The following is a 19,051-nucleotide window of genomic DNA, read 5'->3' as shown; positions in this document are numbered from 1 at the left end:
TTGGCTAATGGCTACACAAGACAATACATCGTTATGACATCATAAAGTGGCCAAAATCTGATCAGCTCATTTTCAGACAGGTTTTTATAGAAATGGATCAGGACAAAAAGAGAGAGAAACTTACTTTCTCTTTACACAGAGGGGACAAATAAAAGACATGAAGAAGTGGATTTTGCATAATAGGTGACCTTTATTTAAAAAACGCTGGAACATCTTGTAATTGTAAAGAGTCGTGATGAGTGTGACCGCTGCTATCAAAATGTTTTCTGCCTCCACATTCAGACGGGGACATTCAGTACTTCAGCATCCAAAACATGACATTCAGACATAACATTGAAATCTATAATCATGAGATAAGACACCTCCGACGTGATGCAGATGCCTTCCTACACAAAAGCTTGTTAAACACCATCCATCCTCAGACGCCATGGCAACAGACGAGGGGCCATCGCTGGAGGTGGCAGACGCGCTGAAGGTGTGTTCAATATAGGCTGCAAAGCATCTCCATGGATATAAACTCAGTGCCCTTCATATTGTAATAGCGTCTTGCTTCCAGAGGACGTACTGTAACACCGACAGAGATCAGCAACCAATCAGATGCAAGGGAGGGAGGTTAATGTGACTGATTGGAGACACAGAAATAATTTAATATTAAAGATCAAATACCTGGATATTGATATTGCCCCGATATTGTGTTATGTACTCCTGGTGTGTTCACAAATCATTGGATGTGTGGATAGGACAACTGACTGGGTAAAGACAAATAATGACAGGGCACCTCTTGTCACGGTCTGTTTATGTTTCAGTCTTATTTTGAAATGACCTCTTTGTGTCTTTTCTAGTTTTAAGGCCCTTACACACCGAGCCGATTTTTGCAGTCGATAGATGTCTGGCCGTCGATGAGCGTCCTGTCGCCCTACTCAGATTGGTATGTCCCGCACCGTCGTGTCTTTTCGGCCGTGCCGACACCTTCCGCCGCCGATCGGGAGGCTGTCAGCAAAATAAATCACTCTGATTGGCTGTTCAGCTTAGCTAATCAGTGCATGAGAAGCGAAACGGAAGTGAAGAAGGCACACACAGACGGCTATTACTTTTCTTTTTCCAGTACCGCACTAAACATGTTTTCGATAAGTCGTTCTGTGAAACAGTCTGTGATGGACGAGAGTGAAAATGGAACGCACGCTATTTTTTTGTTTGTATATATCACGCAGTCTGTCTTCCGGTTGCCTCTTTTGAATGACGAATACACACTACCGCCGCCTGCTGGTTAGGAGAGTTATTGCCACTCACGCATGCGCAGTGCGTACGTGCTACTTGGCTGTCGGCTTGAAGTCTTTGCGGTGTGTTTCGGTGCGACTTTTTGGCCAAGATGCAGGAGACTTGAGGCGACACAACAATCGTGTCCGTCAGGACGTGTCCTTTGGTGTCAGTTTGGTGTGTCAGGGCTAGAGATGTCCCGATCCGATCACGTGATCGGGGATCGGAGCCGATCACGTGATTTTCAAAAAATCGGGGATCGGGAGAAAAAAATCGGGGATCGCGATTTTTTCTTTTTTTATAATTTTTTTTTTATTATTTAATGTTACAAAACAAAAATGACCATGTTCACGTCTTAAAGTCATCCTGAGGACTTAGTTTTGGTTTAAAGTTACACAACATCATGTATGTGTTGCTTTCTTTGGGCTTGTTTTCAGACCTGGTTGCTTATTCCTCTCAAATCTGGCAACAGAGTGGGCGCAGTGTCTAATAGTAGCAGTAAGCTAACGAGAGGCTACGTTCAGCTGGTGACTCGGGACAGAGAACATTTCAGGAGTTTGGAAGTATTATAAAATTGAAAGCGAAGGCAGTGTAACAGCCAGATGCAATGTTTGCAAGGCGGAGGTTCCGCGTGGTGGAAAGAACAGAGCTACGTTCAACACGACCAATCTAATACGCCACCGGAGAAACAAACGCCAACAACAACACGGCGAGTACACAGCGGCCACTCGGGTGACGGCACTGAAACAACCGACACTTTCAGAGACTTTTAAAAGGAAAGAGAAACGGCCCCAGAACAGTGAAAAGGCCAAACAATAACAGCCAAGGTAGCTGAATTCATCGCGTTGGATGACCAGCCGTTATCGGTTACTTTTTTCTCTCTTAATGCATTGCATAAAGATCGGATCGGGAAAAATCGGTATCGGCAGATTGTCAAAATCAAATGATCGGAATCGGATCGGGAGCAAAAAAAGGTGATCGGGACTTCCCTAGGCAGGGCCTCACTTGTCTTTAGTTTCCCGGTGATTGTCTGACTGTGTTCGCCTGGTGCCCTTGTGTTCCTCAGCCCTAATTGGAGATCATCTTAACTTAGCTGTCTGGAAGCAACAGGATTTGTGTAATTGAATAAGAAATAATACAACAGGATCTTAACAAACAACAGTCTTCGTTACTTAGCTGGATTCGATTGTTACACATTTTAGTGTTGCCAGTTTAGTAACCGAGTTAATATAAGAAATCAATTCATCATCACGGTAATAATTCAAGCCAAAACACTAAATAATCGCTGGTTCCAATTTGTTAAATGTCCCATCACTCAAATCTCAGATGTCAGATTGTCTTTAAACACTACGCAGTTACCCAAAGTCATTCATTTTGATAATGTGATCAACGTCCTTGATTTTATTAGTCATATGAGACGAACACTGCACCAACAGGAGCAAGAAGACGACCATGTCTGTAGTACATCACGACACTTTCCACAAAAGTTTAAATCTCTACAATGGCTACAGGAAAGCTTCTTTAACTTCAAGTTCTTTTTCTGAGAGACTTTTTCTCCCCTTCAGAATTAAGTTTACGGTCATCATCATCATCTCGAGGCAGTTGCCCCGAATGCGGATCGACCCAGTTAGTGTGTGTGTGTGTGTGTGTGTGTGTGTGTGTGTGTGTGTGTGTGTGTGTGTGTGTGTGTGTGTGTGTGTGTGTGTGTGTGTGTGTGTGTGTGTGTGTGTGTGTGTGTGTGTGTGTGTGTGTGTGTGTGTGTGTGTGTGTGTGTGTGTGTGTGTGTGTGTGTGTGTGTGTGTGTGTGTGTGTGTGTGTGTGTGTGTGTGTGTGTGTGTGTGTGTGCTGTGTGTGTGTGTTGTGTGTGTGTGTGTGTGTGTGACTACATGCTGCTCCATTTCTGAATATGTAAGAGAAAGTGTATAAGCATTTAAACTCAAGATCAAATATTATGCAGATTTTAAATTCAACAGAAAATTCTTCAGAAACTACTTTTTTACTTATTTTTCTTTTTTAATAGTATTTATTAAAGTGTCTCTACTGGGACATGTCTCCATGCTTTAAAGTTCAAAAAGCTCTTTATTCCTCTCATACTGCCTGTGCTGCAGCACCTCTTTTCACCCTCTGTCTGAAACCAGAGCCCAGTCTGCTCCGATTGGTAAGCTGGCCGGCTCTGTTGTGATTGGTCAACCGCTTAGAGATGTCCCGCCCCTTATCCTATCACGTACAATGTGTTGGAGCGCTAGCCAATAGAAGCGTGAGTGTTACATAGTGATGTCATTATGTTTGTTTGCATGCACAGGAAAGGGAAAATAGGGCCTCTTTAATATGTTATCAGGGGATCCCTGTTAGCTGCAACCAAAGTATAAAGTCACCAATATCAATATATAAATCCACCCGTACCTTTGCTGCTGTAACGCCTTAAATGTCCTCGCTGCGGGACGAGAAAGGATTTCTGATTCTGAAATACTACTTTTTGTAGCATCTTTTATTTTATGTGGAAGACTCAGGTGACAAAACACAAACCCTCGTGTACGCAGTGTTTCTCCTGCCAGCTGCTACCGTTTGTTTTGAACTCTCATGCTAAATATAACATCTGCCCTGATTCTCATACCGTTAGTAAACGCAAACAACTGTCACTGAGAGGAAGAGGGGGAGGAGGAGGCAGTGACGCAGATAACCTCTGGGGTGCAGAGCGGTCTGTGGGGTGGGTGGGGGGGGGGGTCCTGCTGCCTGCTGCCTAACAGCTGACTCCATCCTGCACAAACAGCAGAGTCATGGTGTTATAGTGGAAACAATATTGGTAAACTAAACTGACATGTCATTGTTTCAGACCACAAAACATGTAGCTACTCCACAGAGATGGGCAATATGATGTGTTGTTGATTCAATATAGAAATCTATATTATATTTATTTTTCGAAAGTGTTTTTAGGTCGTTTATGGGCTGGATCTATACACAGTTATGTTGCTTATTATTATGATGAATGCATCAATCAATCAAACGTTATTAGTACAGTACATTCTGTTAGCCTTAGACTCAAAAGGTAGCTGTGAGCCTCTCCGCTCACAGTGTTCAAAGGGACGGAAAGAGCAGGTCACAGGCTTTTATTAGCTCCACACAAAGTCTACACCGGTCTCCAACGTTGCCCGTGTGGGACCCTTCACAGGTCCTTTGGCGACCTCCAAGGATCCCGCCTACTGCAAAACAGACCAGAACCAGGTTACGACATGCTTTTATATTTATTATTTATATAAATACATTTATTATTTATTTATATTATGCCTCCGGCCGAGCCCCTCCCTTCACGCCAGCAGCCGGCGCCCTAACCACACCCCGCTGCCACAGTAACCCAAAGAGCTTCACAAACCAAAAACAAATAATAAAAGAAATACCTTCCCACCTAACTTTGTAACTGATAAAACAAACAATAGAAGTAAAAAAAAAAATACAAATAAACACAGGACCGGATAAAAAAAAAAAAAAGTTTCTTTATTTCACTTAAAGCTGTTAAAGGCAAAAATACTTTACACATGTTAGTATTTATTTGACACCAAATCAGTGTTGACCATGTGGCCAAGTGAGTGTTTGACACACAGCTCATGGTTTCAGGGCCGACTCCTCTTCTGCGTTCTTCTTCTCCTCTCACATTATTTCATATAACAGATTCTTTAGTTTCTGAAGCCCCAGTGCGGGTCGTCAGAGCTCTACCCACTGATCTGTACGGCGGTCACATGGTGGTCTGTTCCCACGCTGCTCTCTGAGTCGCTGCCTGGCGTCCGCCTCGCGTCTGAGAGGCGACTTTAAGACGGATCAGACGCAGAGACGTGTCACAAGTTGCCTTTGACCCCCCCGTCACATTTCCCAGGAGGCTTTGGGACATTTTCTACTTAAAGTGCATTTTCCTTCTTCTTCACACCGTCTGTTCTTTTTAGCCTCATGCAATTAACTTCTCTTAGGTGTTAAATAGAAAACACACAGCAGGGATCAGGAGGTCTTATTGACTCGAGGGATAAAAGACAGTAGTAAGAAGTAAAAATATGGTTTTCTTTCTCCTCTCCGTGTAGTCATCGTTTGTGTTATATTCTGCTGCGTTTAAAGTTCTTAACAAATAATCTGAGGGGAATTTCTTGTTGTTTATTTTTAACGTGTGATGTGTCATTCTGTAAAGCACTTTGAGCTGCATGTGTTGTATGGAAAGTGCTATATAAATAAAAGCTTTATTATTAAGTATTTCCTGTGTGTCCTCCAGGCGCAGATCGCCTTCCTGCAGGGCGAGCGGAGAGGCCAGGAGAACCTGAAGAAAGACCTGGTGAGACGGATCAAGATGCTGGAGTACGCCCTCAAACAGGAGAGGTGAGGACGCACACGTGCAGAAATAAAACTTACATTTGATTAAATTAATCTGGTTTTTCTGTTCCACATTTCAGCTTTTTTAGTTTTCTTTTTTTTCCTGCAGAATTCAGAAAAGATTCGGATGTTCTTTATGTTTTTATTCTAAAAAGGAATGTGCTTTGGTGTATATTCGTTGACACATAAACACAACAAGAGAAATAAATCTGAAATACAGTAGGAGCACATCTTGAAATGTTCTAACGACATTTGTAAAAAAAACGATATTAAATTCAAATAGATTTAAAAGATATTCAATCAAATGCTATTTGTCTCGGTGTATAATCGTACAAAACACAGTAAGAGAATAACACGTTTTTAAAGAGCAAATATGTAATATTCTAAAAACTATTATAAAATAAAACAGATTTTGTTTTTTATATACAAATAAAATAAAAAAGGAAAAACATGGTATTTGCTTTGGTTTTCAATAGCGCATGACACACTGTAACAAAAACACAAATTTAAAGGGGACCTATCATGCGAAATGTCTTTTATACATAATGTGTCCCCGGGATCTCACGCAGCGTCAGAAAATAAAACCCTCTCTCTTTTCCTCCGTAACCAAATCTTTTAAAAACAGGGGTACAACGAGCGGATACAGATTTGCTGCCGATACAGAAAGTTGCTATCAGAAACAATGCCTGACGTGTTTTGGACGTAATCTCGTCTTTGTTTACATTAGCAAGCCTCGCTAACACTCAGAGCTAACCTGTACTGGAGAGCACATGTGTTTAAAAAGCAGGAAATAAAAAAGAACTCACCTTGTGATAAACCTGCAAGAGAAAAAGCATTTGAGCTCCAGACTGTTTCAGAAATAATCCTTGATGTGGTTTAGAACAGGATGGCGTTTTATCACAGCAGAATTTAACTTGATCTCCGGTAGAGTTCTGATCAGGCATTAGCTCCGCCTCCTCTTTTAAGGACCCAAAATCCGCGTTTCTCTAACAGGGCTGCAATAGAGGGGTATGAGCAGTTTGAGGCATGGCTACAACGGGTGATCTGTTTGGGATTTTAAGCAAACAACTTCACAGACATGTTTTGTATAGGTATGGCCCTACAGTATATGTTTCCAATATAGCATGATAGGTCCACTTTAAAATAAGAGAACATTTAGAACAATAAGACAAATGACTCAACTGTGTGCAGTCAATCTGAGTTTAAAAGTCACTGATTGAGCGTTTGAAATGTATCCGTCTCCTCACAGAGCAGCTTATTGAGTTATTAGTAATAAATCACATAATCTGGCGACAGGGTTCACAGTTCAGTCGTCCGAGTGTTTGATTAGCAGCTCTGCGTGTTTACTGAGGCGTGAGGAAGAGGAGGAGGGGGGGGGGGGGTGTGACTTCCTAAAGGTCGTGACCGGACACCTCAACTCTGTTTAGCGTTAGCTGCTCTTTAAAGCACCATGTTTGTGTTTGTCGCAGCTTCCTTCCTTTGCTTTCTGTCCAAGCCACTTAAACACACATTTCTAACACGTTTTCCTGAGATAACACACATGTGGATGACTTGCTTGGCCTCCGGTGGTGTGTTGATATTGTGCTATGCATTTACTCCAAAGAAAATAATAAACTGTTCACACAGTCAACAAGGAAAACAGGCCTTTACAACAGTCCAAACATAAGAGGCAAAACAACTTTGCCTGTCTGTCTGTCTGTCTGTCTGTCTGTCTGTCTGTCTGTCTGTCTGTCTGTCTGTCTGTCTGTCTGTCTGTCTGTCTGTCTGTCTGCCTGTCTGCCTGTCTGTCTGTCTGTCTGTCTGTCTGTCTGTCTGCCTGTCTGCCTGTCTGTCTGTCTGTCTGTCTGCCTGTCTGCCTGTCTGTCTGTCTGTCTGTCTGTCTGTCTGTCTGTCTGTCTGCCTGTCTGTCTGTCTGTCTGTCTGTCTGTCTGTCTGTCTGTCTGTCTGTCTGTCTGTCTGTCTGCCTGCCTGCCTGTCTGTCTGTCTGTCTGTCTGTCTGTCTGTCTGCCTGCCTGTCTGTCTGTCTGTCTGCCTGTCTGTCTGTCTGTCTGTCTGTCTGTCTGTCTGTCTGTCTGTCTGCCTGCCTGTCTGTCTGCCTGTCTGTCTGTCTGTCTGCCTGTCTGTCTGCCTGTCTGTCTGTCTGTCTGTCTGTCTGTCTGTCTGTCTGCCTGCCTGTCTGTCTGTCTGTCTGCCTGCCTGTCTGCCTGCCTGTCTGTCTGTCTGTCTGCCTGTAACTTTAACTTAACAGTAATACCATCTTTTAAAATGTATTTATTTTTGTTGTAACCTGATGGTTTGATTTAATTTCTGTTATAAATCCACTATAAAACAATACAGTGTTTCATCATTATCATTTAAGAAAGAAGAGACACACAATTTTGTTATTTTAGTTTGTTATCCTATATGTATGTAGATTATTTTTAGTAATTGTCTTCTATATTGCAGATTATAAATCTTTAGGATTAATGTAATTAAGATTGTTTTGATCTTAAAACGTGTCTTATCTGTTCTGTACTAAAAGTAAGATAAACTGATTCCAGTATTTTGAATGCCACTTTGAGAACACGTTTTGATTAAAAGTGCATCAATACTATGAATCAAATCATCCTGACCAGGCATATTGTGACATGATATTTTTATAACGTCCCGAAGCTGACTTTACTTCGATGTGTTCGCCCTTTATGGTCTTTTATTGACAATTGATCCAAAAATAAGTCTCACATAGCCAGTTCATTGTTATAATGAATGTGTCACCCCCAGGGCCAAGTACCATAAGCTGAAGTACGGGACGGAGCTGAGCCAGGGAGAAATCATACCTCCGAGCTATGACTCAGGTGAGACGAACCTCTCTGTTATTGAAATGCTGCTTGTATTGTAATGAAAATGTGCAGCCCTCGGATTGAAGCCGTTGTGGTCAGACCCGCCTCTTAATACGACCTTTCAGATTAGGAAACACACATTCCTGTCATGGTTTCTCAGAGAAACATGACGTGTGAACAAACAATGGCATCCTGGGCGACTGTGGCTGCGAGGGAGTGCGGTCGTCTTTCAACCAGAAGGTCGTGGGTTCGATCCCAGCCCATGCAGTCAACATGTCGATGTATCCTTGGGCGAGATACTGAACCCCGAGTTGCTCCCGATGGCCAACGGTGTGTGTGAATGTTAGTTCCTAGAGTAAGACTGCTCTGTGTGAATGAATGAACGACATGTAGTATGTAAAGCGCTTTGAGTCTTAAAGACTGGATAAAGCGCCACATAAGTACGTCCACACAGTACTTATGCAGCTTTTCAAAAATCTTGAAAATCTTGGAGCTGGGCGTGTCTGACAGCTTGGGGATTTTTTGCGACCAACAACCAATCACATGAATCTCCCGCCCCCGACATACAAAGCGAAAAACCCCGGGGATTTTATGCGAGCAATATATATATATATAAACTCCCCAAAAAGGCGAAAACCCACCAGTTTCACCCACTGTCTCTGCCACCTCCCTCGATGCCTGGTTCCTCCGGTTTGTATCCCGTTAATAGTTCTGGTCGGAAAGAACCGGGTGATTTGCTACCGTAATTTCTCGTTTGGAATATGAGGAAATGAACTGCGGTCTGGTTCTCCCTGCTTACACGCGGTTTGATTGGCTAGCGCTTCTACTGTCAGATTTGCATAAACGTGTTTGATTGGCTGGCGCTTCCAGCTCAGCTTCAAAAGTTGAACATTGCTCAACTTTTGAATCCTGGACATCCTGGAAATCTTCGCTTCGCTCCCCCACAATGCAGTTCGGCGAAAAGCGAGGCAAAGTGACGTCATCCCCATTCAAAGCCAATGGGCAGAGAAGCGTTGGAAGCGGTGGAAGTTTCTTCTGAAGCTGCTGTGTGGACGTACCGTTAGAGTGAACTTGTCTGGCAGCACGCAATCACCCCGCCAGCTCCTACATGCTTAACGTTGTAAGACTGATAGATGGTCCGTGCTCCTATTGGTCCACGATAAAGTCATTAAAATGTGCTTGTTGACAGAAGCAACATGGGGTGTTTCAGATCAGTCGTGGCCTCATGACCTCGTTATGTGGGGTTCAAGTTCTGTTCAGACTCACTAACAAAGGAATGTACTCGTAAGATAATGCCTTAAACCGGCGCTAAGGCCAGAGACCAGCGCGAGGTGTTTCGGATCAGCACGCCTCTTGGACGCCTCCATGTGGATGTTTTCTGAGCACCAACGGGAGAGAAAGCCTGAGAGCAGACACGCACTCTGGGGGGTTATTCCTCCCAGCTGGAACGTCAGGATCCCCCAGCAGGGGGAGCTGCAGGATGCTGACGCGTGAATGAATGAATGAATGTAAACATGTTGCTAATTAGTTCTGTCCCACACACAGACGAGGGGAACGACAGCGAGGCTGCCAGTCCTCCAAACAGCAGCCATCAGCTCAGCTGGAAACAAGGACGCCAGCTGCTCAGACAGTGAGTTCACACACACACACACACGCACGCACGCACACACACATACATGAACACACACACATACATGAACACACATACACACACACACATACATGAACACGCACACACACACGCACACACACACATACATGAACACACATACATGAATACACACACACATACACACACACACACATGAACACACACACGCACACACACATACATGAACACGCACACACGCATGCACACACACATACATGAACACACATACATGAACACACACACACACGCACACACATATACATGAACACACACACACATATACATGAACACACACACAAACACATACATGAACACACACACACACTCATTTAGACGTTCACAGTGTCATGGGACAGCTGAGTGTGTGTGTGTCTCAGGACAGAAAGCGGAGTCAATCTTCTTAATGGAGATTAACACTTTTAATGGGAATCAAACAGTAATCCAGTGGGAACAGAGCTGACGGAAGAATTAGAATAAGAATACCAAAGAGTTCAACATTTAAAACAACGAGGTAAAGGCAAAGAGTGATGAAGAGAACAGGTTATAAGTTACAAGATATAGAAAAAGCGTTAAAAAGATAGAAATAAAAAGTGTGTGTGTGTGTGTGTGTGTGTGTGTGTGTGTGTGTGTGTGTGTGTGTGTGTGTGTGTGTGTGTGTGTGTGTGTGTGTGTGTGGTGTGTGTGTGTGTGTGTGTGTGTGTGTGTGTGTGTGTGTGTGTGTGTGTGTGAATGGAGGATTGTGTGAGGCCTCCTGCGATCGGAGAGGCTGGTACAGAGACACCCCCCCCCCTCTCTCTCTCTCTCTCTCTCTCTCTCTCTCTCTCTCTCTCTGTGAACAAACACGCTTCATGTTATACAGAATTAAACCTCCGTCCTCTGAGGGTAAAGCTCTAACGCTGCTCTCAGGTCAGCCAGGTCGTCCTCTAGGTGTCCCGGGGTGAAGGTACAGTACAGAGATTAGGTTCCTTTGAGCAGCTTCTTTTGGACCTTTGCTTGATTCTGATTGGATGATGCAGGTTAAAGGGTAATTGTGCTTCTTTGCAAGTATTATCACATTTGTGGATTGCATTATTTGTAACCATGTCTTCCTACTTGCATCTGCACAAAGACGTGTTCCTGTGTCTTATTTCCTACTTTTTACATTTTATTTAGACTGTTGTTTTTATTCGTATCCTCGTGTGACCGTATGTTCTGACACCTTACATCCAAATCAGACCAAACTTGTATTTGTCCAAACATCGAATAAAGTGCTAAATAATTATAAAATTAAAGAAATATTACAGGTCAATGAAATCAGCCACTCAGTCATTGATAGTTGAGCAAAAGAAAACTAGACTTTTCTTGCCAAATATTCCGTATTTCCTCCATTTTTGTTCTCGTTCTGCGTCTTGTTAAACCCCGGCTGAGCTGCAGCTTTGCACAGAGGACACGCAGTGTGCTCGAGTTCCTAAACGTGGTGGCACGGCCCTTTTTAAGACGCTGCTCCATTGATGATTGTTGTGTTGTGAGGCTGAGCGGGTACAGCACGGCACCGGCGCTGCAGGAAGAGACTGGTGAACTGAATGGAGAGTTCAGTCCGGACAGACGTTTATAAAAGTCTCTGGAGAAGTCGGAGAAGGTCGATGGGTTTTACAGGTCCGAGTACATCACATTACATCCCAGTGCATTTAGCTGACGCTTTTATCCAAAAGCGTCAGCTAAATTGTCCGTCTGTCTTGCTCTCGTTCTGTCTCTCGGTTCCACTTTTACTTTGGCGCTACCTGTCTCTTTTCCGGCCTCCAGCTTTTCCTGCTGGAGCCGCCGCTTAGAGGTGGCGGGCGCGGACCGGTCATAGAGCCCATAGCGTTAAAGGTGGTTAATTTTACCTGTAAAATCCATAGATTTAGGAGGTTTCCCTAGTGGCCGTTAGCTGTACAAACAAAATGGGGGGGGAAAGTCGCGGCTTATAGTCCGAAAAGTACGGTAAGTGCTTTGTTAGTAATTATTTGTTAGTCATTTTGTGGAGTCGAAAGAGATGAGTTTTCAGTCTGGAAGGTGTGTAAGCTTTCTGCCGTCCTGATGTCAATGGGAGCTCATTCCACCATTTTGGAGCCAGGATAGCAAACCCACGTGTTTCTGCTGATGGGAACTTGGGTCCCCCTCGCAGCGGGGGGGCAGCGAGCCGTTTGGCCGATGCAGAGCGGAGTGCACGTGCTGGGGTGTACGGTTTGACCCTGTTGACTTTTACTTTTCACATGAACTCCTGATTCTCCCCTGACCTGTCTCTTGTCTCTTGTCTCCGTCTCCCCTCAGATACCTGCAAGAGGTCGGCTACACGGACACCATCCTGGATGTGAAGTCTCAGAGAGTGAGATCGCTGCTCGGTCTGACCGGAGACTCCGGAGACAAACCTTCGGAGAACAAAGCCGAACACATGGTGAACGGCACCGAGCCGTCCTCCATGAAGGACAGCGGCATGGTCGGGTAGGAGAGGAAACCGTTTATGTGACCCGCTAAAAAATCCTAGTTTGTTTTACCATACTTTAAAGGTCCCCTCTTCTCCATGTCTCTTCTACATCAACATGTGTCCCCTCTTCTTCATGTCTCTTCTACATCAACATGTGTCCCCTCTTCTTCATGTCTCTTCTACATCAACATGTGTCCCCTCTTCTCCATGTCTCTTCTACATCAACATGTGTCCCCTCTTCTCCATGTCTCTTCTACATCAACATGTGTCCCCTCTTCTCCATGTCTCTTCTACATCAACATGTGTCCCCTCTTCTCCATGTCTCTTCTACATCAACATGTGTCCCCTCTTCTCCATGTCTCTTCTACATCAACATGTGTCCCCTCTTCTCCATGTCTCTTCTACATCAAACACGTGTCCCCTCTTCTTCATGTCTCTTCTACATCAACACGTGTCCCCTCTTCTTCACGTCTCTTCTACATCAACATGTGTCCCCTCTTCTTCATGTCTCTTCTACATCAACATGTGTCCCCTCGTCTCCATGTCTCTTCTACATCAACATGTGTCCCCTCTTCTCCATGTCTCTTCTACATCAACATGTGTCCCCTCTTCTCCATGTCTCTTCTACATCAACATGTGTCCCCTCTTCTCCATGTCTCTCTACATCAACACGTGTCCCCTCTTCTTCATGTCTCTTCTACATCAACACGTGTCCCCTCTTCTTCATGTCTCTCCTACATCAACATGTGTCCCCTCTTCTTCATGTCTCTTCTACATCAACATGTGTCCGCTCTTCTTCATGTCTCTTCTACATCAACATGTGTCCCCTCTTCTTCATGTCTCTTCTACATCAACATGTGTCCCCTCTTCTTCACGTCTCTTCTACATCAACATGTGTCCCCTCTTCTTCACGTCTCTTCTACATCAACATGTGTCCCCTCTTCTTCACGTCTCTTCTACATCAACATGTGTCCCCTCGTCTCCATGTCTCTTCTACATCAACATGTGTCCCCTCTTCTCCATGTCTCTTCTACATCAACATGTGTCCCCTCTTCTCCATGTCTCTTCTACATCAACGTGTTGTCCCCTCTTCTTCATGTCTCTTCTACATCAACATGTGTCCCCTCTTCTTCATGTCTCTTCTACATCAACGTGTGTCCCCTCTTCTTCATGTCTCTTCTACATCAACGTGTGTCCCCTCTTCTTCATGTCTCTTCTACATCAACGTGTGTCCCCTCTTCTCCATGTCTCTTCTACATCAACGTTGTGTCCCCTCTTCTTCCATGTCTCTTCTACATCAACGTGTGTCCCCTCTTCTTCATGTCTCTTCTACATCAACGTGTGTCCCTCTTCTTCATGTCTCTTCTACATCAAGTGTTGTCCCCTCTTCTTCATGTCTCTTTCTACATCAACATGTGTCCCCTCTTCTTCATGTCTCTTCTACATCAACATGTGTCCCCTCTTCCTCATGTCTCTTCTACATCAACATGTGTCCCCTCTTCTTCATGTCTCTTCTACATCAACATGTGTCCCTTCTTCTTCATGTCTCTTCTACATCAGCATGTGTCCCCTCTTCTTCATGTCTCTTCTACATCAGCATGTGTCCCCTCTTCTTCATGTCTCTTCTACATCAACATGTGTCCCCTCTTCTTCATGTCTCTTCTACATCAACATGTGTCCCCTCTTTCTTCATGTCTCTTCTACATCAGCATGTGTCCCCTCTTCTTCATGTCTCTTCTACATCAACATGTGTCCCCTCTTCTTCATGTCTCTTCTACATCAACATGTGTCCCCTCTTCTTCATGTCTCTTCTACATCAGCATGTGTCCCCTCTTCTTCATGTCTCTTCTACATCAACATGTGTCCCCTCTTCTTCATGTCTCTTCTACATCAACATGTGTCCCCTCTTCTTCATGTCTCTTCTACATCAGCATGTGTCCCCTCTTCTTCATGTCTCTTCTACATCAACATGTGTCCCCTCTTCTCCATGTCTCTTCTACATCGACATGTGTCCCCTCTTCTCCATGTCTCTTCCACATCGACATGTGTCCCCCTCTTCTTCATGTCTCTTCTACATCAACATGTGTCCCCTCTTCTCCATGTCTCTTCTACATCAACATGTGTCCCCTCTTCTCCATGTCTCTTCTACATCAACATGTGTCCCCTCTTCTACATGTCTCTTCTACATCAACATGTGTCCCCTCTCTCCATGTCTCTTCTACATCAATACGTGTCCCCTCTTCTTCATGTCTCTTCTACATCAACATGTGTCCCCTCTTCTTCATGTCTCTCCTACATCAACATGTGTCCCCTCTTCTTCATGTCTCTCCTACATCAACATGTGTCCCCTCTTCTTCATGTCTCTTCTACATCAACATGTGTCCCCTCTTCTTCATGTCTCTTCTACATCAACATGTGTCCCCTCTTCTTCATGTCTCTTCTACATCAACATGTGTCCCCTCTGTGGAAAGAGACTCTGAAAAGAGATTCTCTCTCTTTTTGATCCATTTCTATAAAAACCTGTCTGAAAATGAGCTGATCAGATTTTGGCCACTTTATGATGTCATAACGATGTGTTGTCTTGTGTAGCCATTAGCCAATCAGCAACCAAGGTAACCCCCCCCCCTCCCCTATCACCTGAATCTCCTCCTAGAGCTCCATTGAGTTCTTTGTAACCAAACCTCTCTCAGAGGGGCGTGGGGAGGGGCTCCTTATTTTCATCTAAAGTAACAGACAGAGAATCAGCACTTTGGAAACAGAGGGGATTATGGGTAATGCTGCAATGATCTGTTTGGTGTTTCAGCCAATCAGAGACAGGCTCTGTATATATCTGAACCTCAAAGAGCCTTCAGCTCTGTATTCACTGTGAGGATTGACTGGAGCACAAAGGATGCTTCAGTCCGACTTCATTGTATCTCCGATTGGATGGTAGCAGTTGTCTTGTTTTATTACCAGACTAACCTCCTCTCTTCTCTCGCTCTCTTCTTCCAGTAAACCTGACCTGTCGGACTCGGCCACGGTGTTGGAGGCCTTTAAATTCATCGAGAGCGCTGCAGCAGAATTCAGCGACGATGATGATGAGGAAGACAGCGAAGGGAGGGACAAGACCATCTTAAACATGGCCACAGTAAGACATTTACACACTTCTTTCAAACGTCTGTTACCCTTCAGCAAATCACAGCTCTTGGTAAAGTTGCGGAGGAGGTATTCAGATCCACTACGTGTACGAGGTCTGCATTTAAAACCTTACTGTAGTCAAATCGTGTGAGTATTATCAGGGAAATGTACTTCAAGTAAGTTTAAGTACTCACTGTGCAGTTAAACGTTCCCTTTCAGTGTTTTACTATTATACAGAATATGATGCTTTGGGATTCATATTGGCATCGATGTGTATGGATGTTGAGATTATTTGAACTCCTATAAGAGTTGAGACGTTCTTTATTGATCCCAAATTGGGGAATGTTTGCATTGCAGCAGCTTAAAAAACAACAAAACAAAACAAGGCATTGCACATAAGTAGATATTAAGAGTAGAAAAAAACAATACTAGAATTGAAACATCTCAAAATAGAATTTAAAGCAGCATTAAAAAGTAGAAAATACACATGAGGCCGTATATATATACTGTTGGGTAGTTTCAAGTTCAAGTATATCCAAAAAGCTTTAAAAGAGTTTATTTACTCTAAGAAGGTAATTTCTTCTCAACCCATAAGGAACACCTTATTCTTCAGTTTAGCACAAACATTCAAAAATCAACACATCTGGAGATAAATGATCTCCACTGGACAGGAAGGGGAGGACAAGCTGTCAGACGTCTGGAGTGGAGTTAACCGTGGTGTGAGGTTGAAGGAAATGCAGATACCTGAAGTTTGTACTTCAGTGCAGTTCTTAATGGGGTTGGAAGTAGAGGAGTACAAATACTTTGTTACTGTACTTAAGTACATTTTTCTGGTATCAGTACTTTACTCCACTACTTATTTTTCTGGCGACTTTTTACTTTGACTTCTTACATTTCTAACACAAATACCTGTACTTTCTACTTCTTACATGTTGAACACAAATACCTGTACTTTCTACTTCTTACATGTTGAACACAAATACCTGTACTTTCTACTTCTCACATGTTGAACTCAAATACCTGTACTTTCTACTTCTTACATGTTGAACACAAATACCTGTACTTTCTACTTCTTACATGTTGAACTCAAATACCTGTACTTTCTACTTCTTACATGTTGAACCCAAATACCTGTACTTTCTACTTCTTACATGTTGAACTCAAATACCTGTACTTTCTACTTCTTACATGTTGAACACAAATACCTGTACTTTCTACTTCTTACATGTTGAACACAAATACCTGTACTTTCTACTTCTCACATGTTGAACTCAAATACCTGTACTTTCTACTTCTTACATGTTGAACACAAATACCTGTACTTTCTACTTCTTACATGTTGAACTCAAATACCTGTACTTTCTACTTCTTACATGTTGAACCCAAATACCTGTACTTTCTACTTCTTACATGTTGAACTCAAATACCTGTACTTTCTACTTCTTACATGTTGAACTCAAATACCTGTACTTTCTACTTCTTACATGTTGAACACAAATACCTGTACTTTCTACTTCTCACATGTTGAACTCAAATACCTGTACTTTCTACTTCTTACATGTTGAACTCAAATACCTGTACTTTCTACTTCTTACATGTTGAACTCAAATACTTGTACTTTCTACTTCTTACATGTTGAACACAAATACTTGTACTTTCTACTTCTTACATGTTGAACTCAAATACCTGTACTTTCTACTTCTCACATGTTGAACACAAATACCTGTACTTTCTACTTCTTACATGTTGAACTCAAATACCTGTACTTTCTACTTCTCACATGTTGAACACAAATACCTGTACTTTCTACTTCTTACATGTTGAACTCAAATACCTGTACTTTCTACTTCTTACATGTTGAACTCAAATACCTGTACTTTCTACTTCTCTCATTTCCCAACAGCTGGTTCCTTTAGTCTGAATGTGTGTTGGTGCGTGATCATTATTCTTTAGAGTCACTGCGTGCCTATTGATTTGAACACGATCCGTGTATCCATCACTTCCTGGTCTTCTCTAAAGAAGAGGGACCAATGGAAACGTTGTCATGTTGCCGTTGGTCGGCATGGAAACATTCATTAGCTAACAATGACATTATTGTTCTATTAATATAAAGGGAGGTCAGGTACTCTTTAAAACAGCTGCTAGTTATGGGTACTTTTTACTGAAGTACATTTCAAAGCCCATACTTCTTTACTTCTACTTGAGTAAATGATGTGTGTACTTTTACCATCTCTGGTCACAGGTATGATGATGGTATATTTGAGCATACATGTATTTTACCAACAGAGGATTTAAGGCTTCATCATTCCACCTTAGTGAAAATATTCAAACTATCTCTGGCTCCTCAAGACATTCCTGAAACTGCTTCAAGCTGCAGAACGGAGACGGAGGTGACCTGTGGTTTCATTTCCTGTTGGGATGTTGTCAGCAGTAAGAGACATATTTTGAGTCTTCCTCATCTGTGTAACTCCTAACAGATGGTGAGGAAGAAGCATTCGTCTACGCCTTCCTCCACGACCTCTGACCTCAGCGACGACCCCGACACGGAGGAGGCTCTGAAGGGCTTCGATTTCTTAGCGAGTCCCGACGAGTTGGACGGATCGACTGAGTCCAGGAGCGGAGAGGACAGTGGAGAGTGGGGTGAGACTTGCAAAGAAACTGTAAAGCATATTCAACCAATAGCAATGTGGAGAAATGTGGGTGTGTACATTCCTTTAAACCAGGGGTGTCCAAACTATTTTTAATCGGCCCTCACGTAGCAAATAACAAAAGTATAATGACTTGTATTGTACTTCTTAAATATATATATCACACAGTAGTATTCATGTGCTAATAGGCCCAATTTTCAAATAAATGCAGTCAATTAAAGTTGAAAACATGTTCTAACAAATCTAAGTTGATAAGAAAAAAGCCCAATAACACATTTTCATAACAACCTTGAAATACACCCTTTATATTCCCTCTTATTATAATCAATCTGAGGCTTCTGTTTTAATGTCATGGCCATTTCCACTGATCATAATTCCATTGTTGAGCTCTACTAGAATAGATTTATACTGTGCAATTTTCCAAACTCACATTGTTTCGCATACAGCATCTCTGTAAAGTATGTGTATTCACTCTCTCCACTAAACGGCTCGTTGCAGCTCTTGCCCCCCCCCTCCCTATGAGCCCAGTGTGCTCCGATTGGTCGGGACCAGTCGGGACGTTGTGAATCGCGCTAAGCTCCGTGGAGGTGTTGTTTCCTTGTTAGCGATACACAGCCAAACTCACCCTGCAGCAGGGAGGAGAGATCAGCTGAGCTGCGTGTGTGTGTGAGGAAGTCCGTGGATTGGTCAATTTGGACCAATCAGCGGGGGCTTAACGTAACGGCTCCACGGATTGGTCCATTTCGTTCCGGGGACGACATGA

General features: G+C 43.2%; 1 pseudogene; it reads left to right on the top strand.

Moving 5' to 3' along the window:
* The window catches only part of LOC117450167 (striatin-like), a 69,196-nt pseudogene that overhangs the window by 26,013 nt on the left and 24,132 nt on the right, over window positions 1–19,051 (top strand).

This window comes from Pseudochaenichthys georgianus, chromosome 1 (genome assembly GCF_902827115.2).
Source record: "Pseudochaenichthys georgianus chromosome 1, fPseGeo1.2, whole genome shotgun sequence".
In the NCBI taxonomy this organism is placed as follows: domain Eukaryota; kingdom Metazoa; phylum Chordata; class Actinopteri; order Perciformes; family Channichthyidae; genus Pseudochaenichthys; species Pseudochaenichthys georgianus.
Note: the sequence above shows the minus strand (reverse complement) of the source record. Positions and strands in the feature narration are given on the sequence as shown.